The following is a 6,577-nucleotide window of genomic DNA, read 5'->3' as shown; positions in this document are numbered from 1 at the left end:
CGGTCCTGAAAAAAATAAGGTTCTTTATTTTCGCACACACTAATCCAAGTAATACTAAATGTAGAGTCAAAATTCACGTGTTTTATACCTTCGGGCATTTTGCATATAATTACGGTCACATTACAATACACACTAATTAGCAACGATTCTTTTGTGCTAAATCTAAATGGCGACGTGAATTGCTGATTATGCAACACTTCCCTAAAAAGAAGTAAACCCACAATGAAGCTTGGGATATCCCATTTGAGGCCCATACATAATAAACAAGAGATGTCTAAATGTTTTGAATTACGTATACTACATACTTTATTAATATTGTTTCTCTTTCGTCATTGTATAATTCATAATAATCTCAATCATGGGTGCAATAGAATCTTTATCACTAAAATGCACATTATGACTAGCTATAATAATACATCATTTACACAAAAAGCTATTCGTTCACATATTGTACAATTAAATCCAGCTACTAGGAAATATGATTTGAACTGATACTTACAGTAAAAGATATAAGTTCAACCTATCATAAAAAAATCGGTATATTTTTTCTCAATCAATCTTAATTTGCAACAATTCTATCAATTATTTGCTATATTATTACATCTCATGTGTAATACCAGTTAAACATAACATGACACCTCAATTTCTTTTAGTAAAGCCGGGACGGATATAAAACAGCAGTCTTATCTGAATGCAGTTGAAATTTGACAGAAATGATGTGGACAACTATGTGGAAAAGTTATTTCATGTGGAGGAAATGAACTACAAATTGAAGAATTCACAATTATTTACTTTCTATGATAATTAAACATTCAATGAATAAGAAGCCTCATGCAGGCTTGTGAAAGAACCTCATTCTAGACTTGGCCTTAATGATCTGGATTATTGTACATTTTCAATTTAAAGTGCAACAATATAAATTTTTTTACCCATTCTAGAAAATTTTCAGTGGGTGTGCATCTCAGTGAAGGTTGCCCATCAATCCTCGGCAGGATTCCTTCTTTTGTTCCTGAAGTGAGTTTTTTCTTATAGGCCTTATTAAAGTTTTTTTTTTTATTATTTTGTTTGGTCTCCTACTCTGCCATTAAAAGCGATGGAGAGAGTATTTGGTCTCTTCTTAGGAATTTCAATCCTGATATTCCTCGGAACAGCTTTCCTCATTGCCCATCGCCTCCTTTCCAAGTACTTCCGCTGCTCTCCCCTTTTTATACTGGTCAGTCCAGTTAACCAGTTCCAGGGCTGCAGTTCGACTCTTTAATTTCTAAAAAATAAAATACAACAAGCATAAGAAGGGTATTATAAAACTTCAAATAGAAAATTAAAATAAAAAGTGTTGTAAGTTTACATACACTAACAACATTTTGCTTTCAAGGGAGGGAATCTGAGTTTCACTGTACTCACACTAAACTGGACAAGTAAGGGTTGTCAGAAAATTGTTAAGAGTTTTGCCATATTGTTAAGGAAGTTTTAATTTACTTATTTTGTTGCAACTGCGTAATTATGACGAGGCAGTGGTCAACTAACTAAGCTAAATATTGTGGATCAGAATTCTAAATGATGCAGCGATTTCATATCTAAGGTGTTACGCATTTCGTAAAGCTCATTTGTACAGTTATCTTTGAGATATACGTACAGTACAATTGAAAACAAGACATATTTCATAGAGAAGCGGTTTTTTAAAAGATGTTAAAAATATTCCATGTTATTTTCAAACTATATGCTGATACTAGTCGGCACGATTCTGATGAACAGCACCTGCCTACAAAGTTATTTTCTAACTGCCCCTATCAGTTTAAGGATACTTTTCAAACTGTAGTAATCATCTTATTTCTTAACTTCGTGCGCTGAATGAAATTCTGGAATCTCGTCGACAGTGGCTAAGGAGTCAATCTCATAAGTATTGGACATGAGAATCACGCTACTATCGAGCGAGTTGAGAAACAAACTGGAAATAAATACAGGGCCGTAGCCAGGATTTTTCAAAGGGCGTGGAGGGGGGGGGGTCACAGAGGCTACTCACCAGATTGTCATGTCGACCTCCCCGCCGTGCATGTTTTACTTAATGTTACAGTTTTGGGATGAGCAGTGAGAGTATAGTGGGCAGGCCAAGATATTGTCATGGCGTTTTCACCACCTGAATATTGTAGGTTGTTTGCTCAAAAGAAGGCCTACCAAGGGGGGGTTACGGGCACCCCAGGACCCCCCTGGCTACACCCTTGAAATATAAAATATATGGTATTAAACCAACAGGTGTGAGAAGCTGACCCAAAGATGGATGTTTGCGGTTGAACAAGAATACAAGATGCGCACATTCACTTCGTACTTCTTTTTAGGTTGTAAACCAATTAGACACGTTGGACCAGTTATTTACTTGAGGTTTAACCCAAACTACGGTTTTACGCAAGCAGAAGGCCTCACGTAATCTTTATAAGAAGGTTGATTTTATTAAATAAATGTTATGTTCACTAACAGCTTTCGGCTCACTTGACAAGAGAGGATATTATGACAAAAATGCAATGCGATCCATTGATTATCATGGTACATTCTTGATTGGCCATGACCTCTCGCGTGACAGGCTGACATCCGTTCAACGGATCGCTTTGTGTTTTTTGTACTCTTAGCCAGAACTCTTTTCAAGCTGGACACACTGCTTATGGCAAGCCAAGAAAGAAAGTTTAAGGAAGTAAACCACAAGATAAAGCTTCAAGGTGATGTATAGTATGATTTGGATTTATATAACTTGTGTGAGTTAATAGCGCCAATTCTGAATCTGCAGTGAATATTGGACAACTCGCATCTCTAGTGGCTCAAGCAAACGTTTGTCCTTTAAACAATATTAAAGCTCTCATATTAGTTAACATATGCGAAATTGTGCCTAGAAAATCGCTATGATGGGAAACTACTTGCGACTAGAAATTATATATACTGCAACTGAAACTGAGGAGGACATTTTAAGTCGAAGAAACAATTTAATTAGCCCTTTCAAACAGATACCGTGCAATCATTCTCAAAACCTGTAATGAAAATTGGAATGAAGGCGAAGTTTTTTGGCCACCTGTAGCTAAGTAGGTGCTTTTGGTGAATAAAAGCAAAGTGAGACGCAGATTCAATGAAACGACGAGGTGAACCGGCTTAGGGAATTTCTGACCTGAATGTGTTTGCACGTGCGTTCCTAAGATATCCTGGGACATCATCATGTTTCGCCTCCATCCGCAAAGCTAACTTGGTCGAATTGTCTGAGTTGTTAACTGAAAAACGTACTTTTGCTTGGACCAGAGAATACTCGAGGGAAGTGTCATGAAAGCGCTGAAGAATTTATTTAGGGATATATAATTTTATTCTCTTAGGATCAATGTAGTGCGTAATATTTGTATCTGTTACTTAACTTGTATTCTTCACCAGTTGTGTAACCTGTTGTATAATTAACCTTTCTTTCATATATCAAATAGTTTTTTTCATTCTTTTTTGGCACCTTGCGTCCACATGTATTTAAGGATTCGGGTGGTTACGGCGTGAGGTGGTTTTTTTTTTTGAGAGAAGGTCACCGGCGGCGAAGGTTGGAAAAGTTAGAGAGACTCGTTTGGATCGGGGCACGTTTCAATCACTGAGAGTCATTCAGTAAAAATTCGTCCTTTCACACGACAAAGAATTGATTTGCCGGGGGTGTGCGTGTGCCGAGAAGCTGGCCGAAAAAAAAGCGCAGAAGAAGGAAAAGGAGAAGGTTATCTTCTGTCAAAGGGAAAGCCAGTGAAGACAAGAGGAGTGAAGGACAAATCTAGGGAAGGACCGAGGTACGTTAAGTTGGAAACTACTACGTTTAGCTGCGTTAAACGTGAGTTCAGTTTGGTTTGTTAAACGCGAGTCGGGGTTGTTAAACGTGAAGATTGGTTTGTGAATCGTGAGTTTGGTTTATCTGCCGTTTGTTGGTGGAACGTGGTTGTTATGAACAGGTCAAGTACAGGACGTGAAAGTGAACTTAACTGAACTAAAAAAAACCTACCTTTTTTTATCTTAATAGTAATACACTTGTAAATAGTTTTAGTGTATTGTAGTTTAAATTATGGTATTCTTGTAAATTAATTGGGATAAATAATTTAGTTCATTGTGTTATCGCTATGGTTAGTTGCTTTATTGTTTTACTTAGGATAATAAATATTTGTAGGCGTACGTTTGGTAGTGTTGTGGCGTGTCTTCTAGGGATTGTTTGTGCTTAGGGTTTTGTCTGTGTTAGAGGGCGCCCACCTTCGTGGCGCGGAATCGTCACAGGAAGTTGTTCTCAAACCACATCGTTCATATTCCATCTCATCTTGACAATGGTCCATCCACGAAATTTTACCGGGGAAGACTTCAAGATGAATCTTTCAATAAATAGATTCGAGCCTTGACTTGAGCTTCATGAATTGACGTATCATTGTACCCTTAAAGGTAATTGGGGTTGAAATAACAAGTGAAATAAACGTTCAAAAGCACATTTTCATCCAAGAATTCGTAATGTTGCTGCAGGTAAATACACTTACTTGCTATTTGCTCGATGGAAACTCAATAGAAAGAGAAAAAACAGGAAGTAGGAGTCCGCATCAGAAGATAGCGCTGGCCAACAGAATAGTGGCTCCGAAAATGCTTTTCACCACACAATGCCAATGCGTTTGGGGCACCACAGACTTAACTGTTTTACCATAAGGAGGACGGAGGTTCAGGTGAGGTATATATAAACTTCTCGATCTATCATCTTAAGATGGGTGAGGAAGATGCAGCATATCATTATCTGCCACATGTGACCCGTAACGTTTGGTAGGCTATTTCCTGTCACGAGATGTGACAAGTGTCTCTAATATGATGATGCAGGAAACTGCGAACCCGGATCAAATAACTTTCACACAGAAGTATTAAAGCTAAGAGTTTGTTCAAAAGAAATTTCCAATGCAAGCAGGTGTCTATGGTTATAATGGGACACCATGCTATAGCATAACTGCTATACTGGATTCCAAGGGAAGTCTAATCACCGCCTTTCCTACAGCTCCACTTCTCAGCCTACGAAAACGCTCTTTTGTTTTGGGACACGATATATGATTAACAGAGCTGACCGTGGAGTAATATTTGATTGTCGTGATCGTTATGCCGGAGCACCACAACTGGTCAAATAGATCAAATTGCATCACTGGCGCACTCCATAGAGCCAAACGCATCTCTACCGATCTTGACAAGGACATAAAACCTCTTGAAACATCTTTTATCAATGCAGGTTATCCCAAACGTTTTATTTCGCATACAATCAACAACTTTCGAGACGACTCATCACAAGATGACAACATCATTCCGAATTTTCTCTTCGAAGATCGAAAAATTATTTAGCAAGCTTCCTTTTTGCGGTAAAAACGAAAAACTCAGTCAGACGTTTGTTGCATAACTCAACGAGTTCACTAATTCTGATTTCATCTTTGTAATCCTGTGGCAAAGAAGGCAAATCAAAAGCCTTTTTAACAACAAAGACAAAAACACTCGCAGATCCAAAGTTGTTTACAAAGGAGATTGTTCTTGTGGCGTTGACTACATTGGGGAAACTATGAGAAATTTAGCAGTACGTATTGCGGAGCATTCAAATCCTGCTCACACCTCTGAACCTGCAAAACACTTGCGGGAAAATCCATCACATTCTGTCACTTGGCGTGTTCTCTCCTCAGCACAAACATTGCACAAGCGTAGGATTGTTGAGGGGCTAATGATCCTACAATTCCGCCCCAGTTTGAACAAACAAGTTATTTCTTAATTAATGATGTCGCCAAACTTTTCCCATCGGGAATCGCATAAGATATATATGTATGTGCAGACGGTCATTATTTTCAACCCTCATTATGGCAAACAGCCGAAAACGTTTGGTTCGAACATTTTAATAATTTTTTCCTAATCTTTTAGCCTTGTATGTAGAATATACTTTGTTAGGCGAACATTATGGACATCACAGATCAAATCTAATTTCGATGAGATTCAATTTTATCCTTAACTACGGTGGCCCATAGGGGAACATGACACATTAATTTTTTTGCGCGATAAAATCAAAATATCGCGCGACAAATGAAAAATTCTCGCGCGATAAATGGAGATTATCGCGCGATAAATGGAGATTATCGCGCGATAAATGGAAATTATCGCACAATAAATGGAAATTATCGCGCGATAATTAATAAACTATCGCGCGATAAATGGGAAACTTGTTAGGTCACGTAATCGGCTGTCACGGATGTTGTTTCCGTGGACGACAATAACTGCCACGGTTGAGGAGCTATGTTTTGAGGTCAATAGTTCGTTTTATTGATATAAAAAGATCATTTAGCAGTACGTTGCAATACTACGACACATAGCTCTGTGAATCAGTACAGTAAACCTTGATTTTGCGAAATCTTACGAGATGCCGAGTCAGGGATGAATGTCAGTGTCTGAAAACGAGAGTGGATTATCTAATCTTTCTGATTACGTTGCAGGTTTGTCAATTTCTAGAGGGCAGATGTGTCGACAAGAGCGTTGTTGCCAGGTTTAAAAAACCCTCATCGGTACTGAAATGAAACTGCTTTATAAAATT

This window comes from Stylophora pistillata, chromosome 7, assembly GCF_964205215.1.
Source record: "Stylophora pistillata chromosome 7, jaStyPist1.2, whole genome shotgun sequence".
In the NCBI taxonomy this organism is placed as follows: domain Eukaryota; kingdom Metazoa; phylum Cnidaria; class Anthozoa; order Scleractinia; family Pocilloporidae; genus Stylophora; species Stylophora pistillata.
Note: the sequence above shows the minus strand (reverse complement) of the source record.